This window comes from Ranitomeya imitator, chromosome 4, assembly GCF_032444005.1.
Source record: "Ranitomeya imitator isolate aRanImi1 chromosome 4, aRanImi1.pri, whole genome shotgun sequence".
In the NCBI taxonomy this organism is placed as follows: Eukaryota; Metazoa; Chordata; class Amphibia; order Anura; family Dendrobatidae; genus Ranitomeya; species Ranitomeya imitator.
In genome coordinates this window covers 154,878,356-154,893,391 of record NC_091285.1, presented here as the reverse complement: position 1 = coordinate 154,893,391, position 15,036 = coordinate 154,878,356, and positions in this window count along the sequence as shown.

Sequence of the window (15,036 nt, the reverse complement as noted above, 5' to 3'; positions counted from 1 at the left end):
GAGAGCTAGCAATTAGAAAATGTGTAAGGCGAGCATTAAGGGACGGGGAAGTGGAAGTACTATTGATAGTGCAAGCAGAGGCAATAATCTTGGTTTCAAGAGGCCTAGCAATTACAAAACGCGTAAGGTGTTCATTAAGGGATGGAAAAGTGGAAGTGCTGATGATGGTGCACGCAGATGCCGAGGACGTGGTGCAGGTGCGACTATGCCTGTTGCTGGAACGCAAGAAACTTACCTATCCACGAAACATAGGTTCCTGTCCCACTTTGCAAGGAGGCATGGTACATCCACATGGTCCAGTCTGACCAGACTAAAGTCTGGATCACTAAATCCACACCCTGATCACAGAAGACTAGTGATCCAACACTAGGACACTCCGAGGAGCTGTTTACCACAACATTTCTTGACTGTGGCCTCTCAACCTGCATGCTCCAAAAGGGACAGGACGACATACTGTTCAGTGATGCACAAAACTTAGAACAGCTACTGCCACAAGAACATGATGGTGAGGAACAGCAAATATGGGGTAAGGAGGAAGATGATGAAGAGTCACAGTTGCTGCTATGTCTCATTGTTAAGTCACGAACTCAGGAGGACCAGAGTGCAGTGGTAGAAGACGAGGTGGTGGATGATGCAGGCACCGACTCAACCTGGAAAGCTGGCATGCAGAGTCAGGCCATCAGTGCTGAGGGGGAGAGATTGGCAGCACCGAAACAGTGGGGTGACCTGAGGGAGAAGGAGGGCAACTGTTCCATAGAACATGGACACTCCTGGCAAAGAGTTAGGTGTTCCCCAGTCTGGGACTTTTTAAGGAGAGTTATAAGACAAACAAAATGGCAATTTTCAACCTGGACCATGCAAAGAGCAGCAGGGGCCTGACCATTAAGAACCTAACCACCGCCAGCATGATTAGGCACATGTCATTTAAGCACCCGACTCGGTGGGCAGAATGTCTGGGTACATGATTGGTGTCATAAGGTGACACCACTGCCTCTTCCCCTGTGCTAGGTGCTTCCCATTCCCCTGTCCAAAACACTGGCACAGATGCCTCCTGCCCTGCATCTATCCTTACACATTCTGACTTACCATTATCAGGGACTCCAAATCCTTGTCCAAGACCAGAGTTCATCTGTCCCTACCCCAGGCTTTGGAATGAAAAATAAAGTTCCCAGCCACCCACCCAATGGCCCAAATGCTATACGGGCAGATTTTCAGGCTGCTTGCCATGAAAATGTTGCCATTTAAGCTGGTAGATATTGAGGATTTCCACCGTCTCATGGCAGCAAACATTCCTTGGTACTCAGTCCTCAGCCACCACTTTTTCTCCTGATGTGGCATCCCCACCTTGTACTAGCACATGTTCAGGAACATCACCCGTGCCCTTACCAACTCACTTACTAGTAGCGATGAGCGAATATACTCGTTACTCGAGATTTCTCGAGCATGCTCGGGGGTCCACCAAGTATTTTTTAGTGCTCAGAGATTTAGTTTTTCTTGCCGCAGCTGTAAGATTTACATCTGTTAACCAGGAAAAGTACATGTGGGGGTTGCCTGGTTGCTAGGGAATCCCAACATGTACTTATGCTGGCTAACAGATGTAAATCATTCAGCTGCGGCAAGAAAAACTAAATCTCCGAGCACTAAAAAATACTCGGAGGACCGCCGAGCATGCTCGAGAATTCTCGAGTAACGAGTATATTCGCTCATCACTACTTACTAGCATTGTGCACTTAACATCTGACATGTGGACAAGCACTTGTGGCCAGAGACACTACATTTCCCTGATGGCACATTGAATGAACATTGAAGAGGCTATGGCTGATTCACACCCTAGCATGGCGCATGTGCTCCCGATGTCGAGGATTGTTGGCCCTACTTTGATCTGGGTTTCCTCCACCATCTAAAGCATTCCCTGCACCCCCTCCTGCTCCTCCTCTTCCTCAATGTCAGAGCACATCATCCACATCAGATGGAAGCTGGAAGCTCTGCAGCACTGCCTCAGTGAAGCGGCAACAGACTCTGCGGAAGCTAATTTGTCTAGTATTCAAATCGCACACTGTGGCAGAATTACTTAAAGGAGTAAGATAATGAGCGTAACCTGGTGGCAGTTGTGAAACTTGGTAAGCTCACACACGTACCATGCTTGGCACATGTGCTCAACTTGGCAGTTCATTGGTCTCTGAAAATATACCTTGATTTTCCAGAGCCTCTTGGCAAAGTACATCACGTCAGCACGCATTTCTGCAAGTCGGCTACAGCTGCTGATGCTCTGGCAGTGCTGCAGCTTCTCATGCAAGTGCCAGCTCACCAACTCGTGTGTGACATCAACATGTGCTGGAACTCCTCACTCCACATGCTGGCAAGACTTTGTGAGCTGAAGAGGACAGTGTTTGAGTACCAGCTCCAACACGCCCATCGGTATTCTGGTCACTAAAAGTGGGCATGAATGTCTGACATTTGCTTGGTTCTCCAAGACATGAAGGAATCCAAAAAGATGGTGAGCGTCGATGACACCTTAGTCAGTGCAACTATCGTGCTTCTGTGCCTTCTTAACCCCTTAATCCCATATGACGTACTATCCCGTCCAGGTGACCTGGGACTTAATTCCCAGTGACGGGATAGTACGCCATATGCGATCGGCCGCGCTCACGGGGGGCCGATCGCGGCCGGGTGTCAGTTGCCTATCGCAGCTGACATCTGGCACTATGTGCCAGGAGCGGTCACGGACCGCTCCCGACACATTAACCCCCGGCACACCGCGATCAAACATGATCGCGATGTGCCGGCGGTACAGGGAAGCATCGAGCAGGGAGGGGGCTCCCTGCGGGCTTCCCTGAGACGATCGGTACACAGTGATGTACTCACCGTGTACCGAGCGTCTTCTCCCTGCAGTCCCCGGATCCAAAATGGCCGCGGGGCTGCATCCGGGTCCTGCAGGGAGCACTTCCGGGTCGCCTGCAGGCACTTGGTAACGCTGCAGCGATGAATGAGATCGCCGATCTTACAGAGTGCTGTGCAAACTGTAAGATCGGCGATCTGTGATGTCCCCCCCTGGGACAAAGTGAAAAAGTAAAAAAAAAAAAATTTCCACACGTGTAAAAAAAAAAAAAAAAAAAATTCCTAAATAAAGAAGAAGAAAAAAAAAATATTATTCCCATAAATACATTTCTTTATCTAAAAAAAAAAAAAAAACAATAAAAGTACCCATATTTAGTATCGCCGCATCCGTAACGACCCGACCTATAAAACTGGCCCACTAGTTAACCCCTTCAGTGAACACCGTAAGAAAAAAAAAAAAAAAACGAGCCAAAAAACAACGCTTTATTATCATAACGCTGAACAAAAAGTAGAATAACACGCGATCAAAAAGACGGATATAAATAACCATGATACCTCTGAAAACATCATCTTGTCCCGCAAAAAACGAGCCGCCACATAGCATCATAACCAAAAAAATAAAAAAGTTATAGTCCTCAGAATAAAGCGATGGCAAAATAATTATTTTTTCTATAAAATAGCTTTTATCGTATAAAAGCTCCAAAACATAAAAAAAATGATATAAATGAGGTATCGCTGTAATCGTACTGACCTGAAGAATAAAACTGCTTCATCAATTTTACCAAACGCGGAACGGTATAAACGCCTCCCCCAAAAGAAATTCATGAATAGCTAGTTTTTGGTCATTCTGCCTCACAAAAAATCGGAATAAAAAGAGATCAAAAACTGTAACGTGTCCGAAAATGTTACCGATAAAAACGTCAACTCGTCCCGCAAAAAACAAGACCTCACATGACTCTGTGGACCAAAATATGGAAAAATTATAGCTCTCAAAATGTGGAGACGCAAAAACTTTTTTGCTATAAAAAGCGTCTTTTAGTGTGTGACGGCTGCCAATCATAAAAATCCGATATAAAAAACGCTATAAAAGTAAATCAAACCCCCCTTCATCACCCCCTTAGTTAGGCTAGGTTCACATTGCGTTAATGGGTTAACGCTAACGGACAGCATTGCACGGCGAAAATGTCACAATTAACGCCGTGCAACGGGTCCGTTAGCACACCCATTGACAGCAATGTGATTTTCGGGTGTAGCGCATCGCTAGAGCGTGCCATTTTCGGCTCGCGCTAGCAAGGTGCCGTTCTTTTGTGGCGCGCCTCGGACGCTGCTTGCAGCGTCCGCGGCGCGCCCGAGGTCCGATCCCCGATCTTCCAGAGCGGGGACGTTAACGCGACCACTAAACACGACACCTAAAAAGACATTGCGTTAGCGCAATCCGCTAGCGCTAAACGGATTTCCCTAACGTAATGTGAACCTAGCCTTAAGGAAAAATAATAAAATTAAAAAAAATGTATTCCATTTTCCCATTAGGGTTAGGGCTAGGGTTAGGGCTAGGGTTAGGGTTTGGATTACATTTACGGTTAGGATTAGGGTTGGGATTAGAATTAGGGGTGTGTCAGGGTTAGGTGTGTGGTTAGGGTTACAGTTGGGATTAGGGTTAGTGGTGCGTTTAGATTAGGGTTTCATTTATAATTGGGGGGTTTCCACTGTTTAGGCACATCAGGGGCTCTCCAAACGCGACATGGCGTCTGATCTCAATTCCAGCCAATTCTGCATTGAAAAAGTAAAACAGTGCTCCTTCACTTCCGAGCTCTCCCGTGCGCCCAAACAGGGGTTTACCCCAACATATGGGGTATCATCGTACTCGAGACAAATTGGACAACAACTTTTTGGGTCCAAGTTCTCTTGTTATCCTTGGGAAAATAAAAATTTGGGGGGCTAAAAATCATTTTTGTGGGAAAAAAAAGGATTTTTTATTTTCACGGCTCTGCGTTGTCAACTGTAGTGAAACACTTGGGGGTTCAAAGTTTTCACAACACATCTAGATAAGTTCCGTGGGAGGTCTAGTTTCCAATATGAGGTCACTTGTGGGGGGTTTGTACTGTTTGGGTACATCAGGGGATCTGCAAATGCAACGTGACGCCTGCAGACCAATCCATCTAAGTCTGCATTCCAAATGGCGCTCCTTCCCTTCCAAGCTCTGCCATGCGTCCAAACAGTGGTTCCCCCCCACATATGGGGTATCAGCGTACTCAGGACAAATTGGACAACAACTTTGGGGGTCCAATTTATTCTGTTACCCTTGGAAAAATACAAAGCTGGGGGCTAAAATATCATTTTTGTGAAAAAAATAAAGAATTTTTATTTTCACGGCTCTGCATTATAAACTGTAGTGAAACACTTGGGGGTTCAAAGTTCTCACAACACATCTAGATAAGTTCCTTGGCAGGTCTAGTTTCTAATATGGGGTCACTTGTGGGGGGTTTGTACTGTTTGGGTACATCAGGGGCTCTGCAAATGCAACGTGACTCCTGCAGACCAATCCATCTAAGTCTGCATTCCAAATGGCGCTCCTTCCCTTCCGAGCTCTGCCATGCGCCCAAAACAGTGGTTCCCCCCCCACATATTGGGTATCAGCGTACTCAGGACAAATTGGACAACAACTTTTGGGGTCCAATTTATTCTGTTACCCTTGTGAAAATACAAAACTGGGGGCTAAAAAATAATTTTTGCGAAAAAAAAAAAATTATTTTAACGGCTCTGCGTTATAAACTGCAGTGAAACACTTGGGGGTTCAAAGCTCTCAAAACACATCTAGATAAGTTGCTTAGGGGGTCTAGTTTCCAAAATGGTGTCACTTGTGGGGGGTTTTAATGTTTAGGCACATCAGGGGCTCTCCAAACCAACATGGCGTCCCATCTTAATTCCAGTCAATTTTGCATTTAAAAGTCAAATGGCGCTCCTTCCCTTCCGAGCTCTGCTATGCGCCCAAAAAGTGGTTTACTCCCACATATGGGGTATCGTCGCACTCAGGACAAATTGCACAACAACTTTTGTGGTCTAATTTCTTCTCTTACCCTTGAGAAAATAAAAAATTGGGGGCGAAAAATCATTTTTGTGAAAAAATAAGATTTTTTATTTTTACGGCTCTGCATTATAAACTTCTGTGAAGCACTTGTTGGGTCAAAGTGCTCACCACACATCTAGATAAGTTCCTTAAGGGGTCTACTTTTCAAAATGGTGTCACTTGTGAGGGGTTCCAATGTTTAGGCACATCAGGGGCTCTCCAAACGCAACATGGCGTCCCATCTCAATTCCAGTCAATTTTGCATTGAAAAGTCAAATGGCGCTCCTTTCCTTCCGAGCTCTGCCATGCGCCCAAACAGTGGTTTACCCCCACATATGGGATAACGTCGCACTCAGGACAAATTGCACAACAACTCTTGTGGTCTAATTTCTTCTCTTACCCTTTGAAAAATAAAAAATTGATGGCGAAAAGATCATTTTTGTGAAAAAATATGATTTTTTATTTTTACGGCTCTGCATTATAAACTTCTGTGAAGCACTTGTTGGGTCAAAGTGCTCACCACACCTCTAGATAAGTTCCTTAAGGGGTCTACTTTCCAAAATGGTGTCACTTGTGGGGATTTCAATGTTTAGGCACATCAGGGGCTCTCCAAACGCAACATGGCATCCCATCTCAATTCCAGTCAATTTTGCATTGAAAAGTCAAATGGCGCTCCTTCCCTTCCGAGCTCTGCCATACGCCCAAACAATGGTTTACACCCATATATGGGGTATCAGCGTACTCAGGACAAATTGGACAACAATTTTTGAGGTCCAATTTCTTCTCTTACTCTTGGGAAAATAAAAAATTGGGGGCGAAAAGATCATTTTTGTGAAAAAATATGATTTTTTATTTTTACGGCTCTGCATTATAAACTTCTGTGAAGCAATTGGTGGGTCAAAGTGGTCACCACACATCTAGATAAGTTCCTTAGGGTGTCTACTTTCCAAAATTGTGTCACTTGTGGGGGGTTTCAATGTTTAGGCACATGAGGGGCTCTCCAAACGCAACATGGCGTCCCATCTCAATTCCTGTCAATTTTGCATTGAAAAGTCAAATGGCGCTCCTTTCCTTCCGAGCTCTGCCATGCGCCCAAACAGTGGTTTACCCCCACATATGGGGTATCAGCGTACTCAGTACAGATTGTACAACAACGTTTGGCATGCATTTTATCCTGTTACCCTTGGTAAAATAAAACAAATTGGAGCTGAAATAAATTTTGTGTGAAAAAAAGTTAAATATTCATTTTTATTTAAACATTCCAAAAATTCCTGTGAAACCCCTGAAGGGTTAATAAACTTCTTGAATGTGGTTTTCAGCACCTTGAGGGGTGCAGTTTTTAGAATGGTGTCACACTTGGGTATTTTCTATCATATAGACCCCTCAAAATGACTTCAACTAAGATGTGGTCCCTAAAAAAAAATGGTGTTGTAAAAATGAGAAATTGCTGGTCAACTTTTAACCCTTATAACTCCCTAACAAAAAAAAATTTTGGTTCCAAAATTGTGCTGATATAAAGTAGACATGTGGGAAATGTTACTTATTAAGTATTTTGCGTGACATATCTCTGTGATTTAAGGGCATAAAAATTTAAAGTTGGAAAATTGCGAAATTTTCTAAATTTTCGCCAAATTTCAGTTTTTTTCACAAATAAACGCAAGTTATATCGAATAAGTGTTACCACTAAAATGAAGTACAATATGTCACGAGAAAACAATGTCAGAATCGCCAAGATCCGTTGCAGCGTTCCAGAGTTATAACCTCATAAAGGAACAGTGGTCAGAATTGTAAAAATTGGCCCGGTCATTAACGTGCAAATCACCCTCGGGGCTTAAGGGGTTAAACAGTTGCTGCTCACAATTAAACAAATCTTTGCATGCGGACCAGGTGGGAATGGAGGAAGACATAACACAGAGAGATTGTAGCCAGCCTAGCCTCATTTCATCTGCTCAGTACGGATTGGGCAACAATGATAAGGTAGACACTGAGGAGAAGGAAAAGGAAGAACAGGCTGGTAGCAACACAGCCTTTGTCCCGTCTTTCCTACATTGATGGGCTGAGGATGGGAATGAGGAGGAAGACAGAGAAGAGTAGGAGGAGGAGATGGAGTGTTGTCATCATGGCTGAGACAGGGAATTTTTGGCTGTATGAAGCTTGGCGCATATGGCTGACATTGTATACTGCTGCCTTTCCCGTGATTCATCTTGACCAAAAAAGAGCACTGGTTGTTCACCCTGCTAGACTCACACTATAAGGAAAATTTTGCATCTCTTCTTCGTTAGTTGGAGAGGTCTCTTAAAATGGTGCTAAACCAGAAGGCCATTGTGGCAAATATGTTGAAAATATTCCATCAGACAATGCCAGCGGCAGGGGGCAAGCTTCTTTGCCCAACCAAAGAGGAGAAGCCAGGGAGACACACCACACAGGCAGGGGTACAGTGTCGACGGCATGGTCCAATTTCTTGACACCAGCCCAGCGCCCATGGCCTGATGACTGGGCATTTTTGGCAAGGAGGGAAAAGTTTTTCAAGATGGTCAATAAATACCTGGCTGACCAAGCCAGCATACTTCATAATTCTTCTGTGACTTTCAACTATTGGGTGTCAAAGCTGGGCACCTGGCTTGAGCTGTCCCTCTATGCCTTGGAGGTGTTGTTCTGCCATGCCGCTAGAGTCTTGTCTGAGCAGGCTTTTAGTGCCGCTGGGTGGGTCATAACAGACAGGCGCTTTTTTTGTAAATAGAGAATGCAGACAGGCTCACTCTCATAAAATATGAACAAAGTCTGGATTAGCCCACACTTTCCATACCACCAAATGACATCAAAACATAAACTGTTTGTAGTATTCAATATTTTAATTATGCCCACAAGTTTTTGCCTTCCAGGAGTCTATGCATGACTCTAATCATATTTTCTGCATGGCTTTGCACTTTCTGCAAAGACTTTATGACTGTATAAGTACACCAACTACACCTTCAAAATATTTTCAAAATGTTGTTATGGATTCTATGACTCATTCATACAGTTTAACACGGTTATTATTGCATTACGGTGGTATGCAAAGCATACAAAAAGCATAGAAATATTGTTCAGGATTAGATTACTCATCCATACAATATTATGCACTTGATGTCAAATTGTTGTCACATATAGCAGTAGAAAAAAGCTTTTGAAAATGTAGCTTTTATCTTCACATTTCTTACCCATACACTATTTTGTGCCCTGGGGTACATTTTTGTGAAATATAAGACTAAAAAAAAACATTTTTGACAGGAGTCATTATTTCAAATAAAGGACTTTATTCTGGATGTCTGTGTTTTTATACAATATCACTATGGGGTTACTAATGGATAGGTGTCTTATAGACGCCTCTCCATTACTAACCTGTGGGCTTGATGTCACCTGACAATACAAAAGTGACTTCAATTTGAACCCCACTTGCCACCGATACAGGGCAAGTGGGAAGAGCAAGACTAAGTGCCAGATTTGGAGCATCTTATAGATGCGCCTTTTCTGGGGCAGCTGAGAGCTGATGAATTTAGTGTGGGAGGGGCCAATATCCATGGTCCCTTCCTAGGCTATTAATATCAGCCCACAGTTGTCTGCCTAGCCTTTGCTGGTTAGATTTTATAGGGGAACCCAATGTCAAAAATTTTTTCTGGGGTCCCCCTGTAAACTAGCCAGTAAAGGCTAAGCAAACAGCTGTGAGCTGATAGTAATAGCATGGACACCTTTATGGCTCCTTCCCAGAATATTAACATCAGCCCTCAGCCGTCGGCTTTCCTTCTGCTGGTTATTAAAATTATGAGGGGGCCCACACAATTTTTTTTTTCATTTTCTTTCTTTAAAATTAACAGTTGCTGTCTGGTTACAGCCTATGTATGTTCATTATGTTAGCGCTCCTATATAGGCTGGTGACAATGTGTGTGTTTCTTTATGTTTGTGTTTACCTATCAACTTAGTGATGAAGTTGTCGGGCTGACACCTCTTCATTACTAAGCCTAGAGCTAGGTGTCAATGATAGCTGCTGACACCAAGCCCTAATCCCATAACCCTGATGTCACATTGCATCAGCATGAAAAAGGTGGTGGTGAACCAAGAAATTACATTGCAAAACTTTTTTTAAAATATCTTTATTTAACTCAAAAAAGCATTCTTTGCTGTACAAAAACGCATGCAAAAAACACATACAAAAACGCGTCAAAAACGCTTCAAAAACACGCGTTTTTTTCAACAGCATTTTTCCTGCCTAGAGATGTAGAAACCTTGCAGAAATTTCTGCAAGCAAATACTCAACGTGCGCAGCCAAAAAGGTGATGTTAAAGTTAAAAATGGAAAGGTAAAAGGATATGTCAAAAAGATGGTGGTAAGATACCAATGTTCACCAGCTACTGGTTTGATACTAGAGGCTAACTAATCTAGATGTGGGTACTGCTAATAGTGCTCCCTGTGAAACAATCTCAATTATATCATGTTTATGCGTGTCCCATGGCAGTTTCTGCCTAGTATATCAGGGGGAAAGGTCACCAGGGGAAGTTCCATGTGGAACATATAACTTTAACCACCAGATCAATAGCCAAAGCAATGTTAGAATGTATAATCCAGGATTGGTCTTGGAGACAAGTGCTGTTGCCTGTGTTTCCCTCACACCCGATGGGTGCCTTTTCACTGTTCGCTTCTTCCGGGGGCCCTTTTCACTCGGCAACATTCATTGCTGCTTGCTTCTGGGAAACGCCCATGGAGTCAAAATCATCACTACACCTGTAAATAAATTCCCCAAATGAGGTCAGTTGAGGGGGATTCTGCTCTTCTAGCAATTAGGAGCTCTGTATATGGAGTCCACAAGCTATTGTTTGAAAATCTGGACTCCAGGAAGCAAATAGCATTCCCTCCTTCCCTAGTCTCTCCATGTGGCTAATCGGTACTGTACAGCCACATATGAGGTATTGCAATGCTCAGTAGAAATTGTGGGACAAATTATGGTGCCATTTTCACCCACTTCTTGTCTGGAAATGTAAAATCTGGGGCTAAAACTAAATTTTGGCAAAAATGTAGTTATTTTTCATCCGTGGTGTCAATATGATCACTGCACCCGTAAATGAATTAGTTGAGATGTGTAGATAGCAAAATGGGGTCACTTATAGGGGTTTCTGCTGTTCTGGCAATTCAGTGGCTCTCCCAGTAGGTCATGGCACCTGCAAACCATAACAGTAAAATCTGCACTATAGTATGGCGCTCCTTCCCTTCTCAGCTTTGTGTTGTGCCTGAAAAATATTTTACAAATACATGTAGGGAATTGACGCACTCAGGAAAAATGGAACTCAGTTTGTTGTAAAGAAAAAATCCTATTAGCCCTTAGAAATATTAAAAACTTGAGGCCAAAACAACATTTTAGTGGTAAAATTGTAATTTATTTTTTCTTCACATCTAAATCATATAAAATTCTGTGGGGGAGCGTAGTTTATATAATAAGTTCCCATATGGGGGTTTTCTGTTGTTTTGGCACCTCAGGGGCTCTGCCAATGTGACATGGCACCCTCAAACCATTACAATAAAATCTGAACTCCAATATGGTACCCCTTTCCTTCTGAGCTTTGCATTGTGCCTCAAAAGTAGTATTCACCCACATATGAGGTTTCAGCATGCACAGGAGAAATTGCACAACAAATTGTATGGTGCAATTTCTCCTGTTACCGTTGTGAAAATGCAAAATGTGGGGCTAAAATAACATTTTTGTGGGGAAAATTATTATTATAATTTTTTTCCAGCTCAATGTTATAAACTTCTGTGAAACACCTGGGGGTTCAAGGTGCTCATCACACATCTAAATACGCTCCTTGATGGATCTAGTTACCAAAATGGGGTCAATTGTGGCGGGTTTCCATTGTTTAGAAACACCAGGGGTTCTCCAAACGGGACATGGCATCTGCTAATGATTCCAGCAAACTGTACGTTCAAAAAGTCAAATGACGCTCTTTCCCTTCTCAGTCCTGCCATGCGCCCAAAGAGTAGTTTTCTCCTACATATGAGGTATCAGCATACACAGGAGACATTTCACAACAATTGTATGGTGCAATTTCTCCTGTTACCCTTATGAAAATGCAAAATTTGGGGCTAAAATAACATTTTTGTTTGGAAAATGTTATTTTTTTTATTTTCACAGTTCAATGCTATAAACTTCTGTAAAGCACCTGAGGGTTCAAGGTGGTCACCACAGATCTAGATAATCAAAGAGGTGTGTAACAGTATCGTCCCTCTTATGGGCCTTTTCAGATGAGCCAGTGGCAGCAGGACAAGGATGCTTTGCATGAAATCTTTTGAGCAGGATTGGAGCATCTATGTGCATATTTGCAACCCATCTCTCCTCAGGACCACAAGCCATTTCACAGTCAAAATCTTGGTTGATTCCATGCTCTGTTAATGGATCAGAAGCAGAAGTAAGAACTGTTTTGACTGCAGAAGTGGACCTGTTGATGGCCAGAGGCGACCTGCAGATGGAGAGCTGAAAAACTAAGAGGCAGAAGTGTGAGGTGGCCAGGGTGGTAGTCATGGAGAGGGGCTTTTGTCCAGGCACACTCTGGCACCTCACAAAGAAAATATAATGTCCTGTATGTTGTGTGGTTTGTGTAAAGTGCATTTCACTCACTTTAGGATTGAAGATCTCCTCAGGTTGCACGGTCCTGTTCCAGATGTCACCACACATTGACTGACAGACTCCGAGTCTATTTTTAACATATCAACTTTACTCAACAAGTTCAGTTCCGTCACAGATACTGCACAGTAATTTTCACTGGTCACTGTTCCTTCTAACTGTGCTTTCTCTTGCTCTTCAGGCAATCCTTGCCCTTGAGACATGCCATCTGGTACTGCAGCTTCCCGACTTCCCAAGCTAGTTGTTGCTTGAGGTTCCCCACCCATTTTCCCCTCCGAGGGCAAAATAAAGGATGGCTTTTACATACCTTTTCCAGACTGTAGTTGTTGGATGTTCCGGGATAACCCACTGAACCTAGTTGCTGTCGTTTTCTTGCTGCTCCCATTTCCTCGTATATGTGTGACTTTCAGCCCTATGGCCCTGAACTGTTGGTCCCTCTTTGAACTCGTTTCTAGATCAACCTCCCTGATCTCCATCCAACCCACTATGTGCACTAAACTAGGAGTTGTCCCAACTATACCTATTCCTAAGCCCCCCAACTAGGAAATTCCCTATAGCCTTAACTATTTCTCTACTGAATTTACCTAGCTTCCTAAACTACAGTGCCCTCCACTGTACTCTGTACTAAACCTAATTCTAACCGCTCTTACTACTCTTAACTAAAACCTACACTTGTGCTTTAGTTTCCTATCTCTGTTCCTAGACTTTTAAAAATACACAACTGTACATTACACATATGTCATCACATAATAAACCATGTTACACTTAAAACGTACTAGGAATGGATGCAGGTGATGAATTGACCCCAACACACCCTTACAGAGGCAAGGATATACTCAGGGCTTCAGGTCTTCTCTGCGGTTCTTTTGGCCCCATGCCTGGAGAACATATCTGCAAAGTTCTGAGAAGGCACAAAAATCACAAAAATCAGAGGCAGCAGACGTAGAGCAGTTTCTGAGGTGGTTGAGCTGGAAAGCAGTTTGCAAAGCAAGAAAATCACCACTGGGCAATCTGGTTGGACGAGCAATCAATGACTTGAGCATGTAGCTGTAGCCAAGGAAGTCCTAAAAGCAAAAGAGCATCACAAAGTGGCAAAATTACAGCATTAACGTTGAGTGCACCAATATAAAAAGCCACCTTCACTGTCTGTAGTTGGATACGACCACCTGGAATTGTGCAGCCATTCACGGAGGTTAACTTCAGGGGCACCTGCAAAGACACTAAAGGAATCTTCAGCCTTTTAGATAGAGAATAGTCTATAAAATAATCTGCTGCTTCTCACTCAATAAGTACTTGTACTGGGAGCTGTAAGAAATGGATATAGGCACGAGTAATTTACCACTAGTAGATGAAAGAGTTAATCTTAGGATGACACCTCCCTCCTTGCATAAGAACTGATTTTCTTCATATTTGGCCTTCAGTGTTGAACAATTTGTGCAATAATGATCTTGTTCACCACAATACAAATGGTGGAGTCCACCATTAAGGTGATGGGATCTTTCAGCTGGAGATAAACTGATCTGGCAGAACTCCATGGGTTTCAGTCCAGTCATTCTGGGAGGAGATTTTGAAAAAGTAGTGGAATATAAGACATGGGAATAAAGCGTATTTTCCTTACACTATTCTTTAAAACACAAGACTACTGGGGTGACAAGGGAAATCAAATCATTAAGTGAAGACAGCAAATTTCTACTAGTTATTTCATCTTTGATCCTTCTTGATAAGACAGCCAGAAGAGCATCATTGTTCTAGGTCAGATCAGTAGATAGCGTGCAGAGCTGGATGGTATAATGTCCTGAAGAGCTATTTCCTTGTCCAAGCCAAGATATGGAATCACCGGTAGATTGGACAGGACCCTGTTTAAAACAGACAGAAAAGATGGTAGGGAATGCATCATAGGATCATCCCTCTCACACAATAGCACAGTCCACACCAAAGTGTCCCCAGACAGGAAAGAAAAATGTAGGCCACAGTTGTGTGTGTCTAAATGGGCCTTAAAAAGGTCTATGGAGATCATGTGATTGATCCACTGTGGGCAACCTACAAAACCTGACTTGGATAACAGCAAAGGGCAATGGATCCAGGGGAAGGAAATGGAGCCCGGGATACCTGGGACAGGTGTTTATCAGTCTTGTTCAATGGTGATGGTATAAAGGTCAGCCAGGGCCATAGTCGTGGCTGAGCTTATTGCTCTTTGCGTGCCCTGGCTTCCCTTTACATAAAAATCACATCAACCTGGCAACTTTCTTGCTTCTCCATTTTCTGCGCCGACAGGGCCTCTCCTCTGTTCCATAGGGTCTCCAGGTACAACTCTAAATGCAAAACTTTACTCTCACTTCTTCGCAGAGCATCCAGATCCGTTACAGCGTTAACATCAGATTTCACATTATACTTCACTTCAGCTTTCCCTTCACTCCTCTCCTTGCCACACGGCTCGATACTGGGTCCTACCGTATCACACGGTATCTCAGCATCCTCCCTG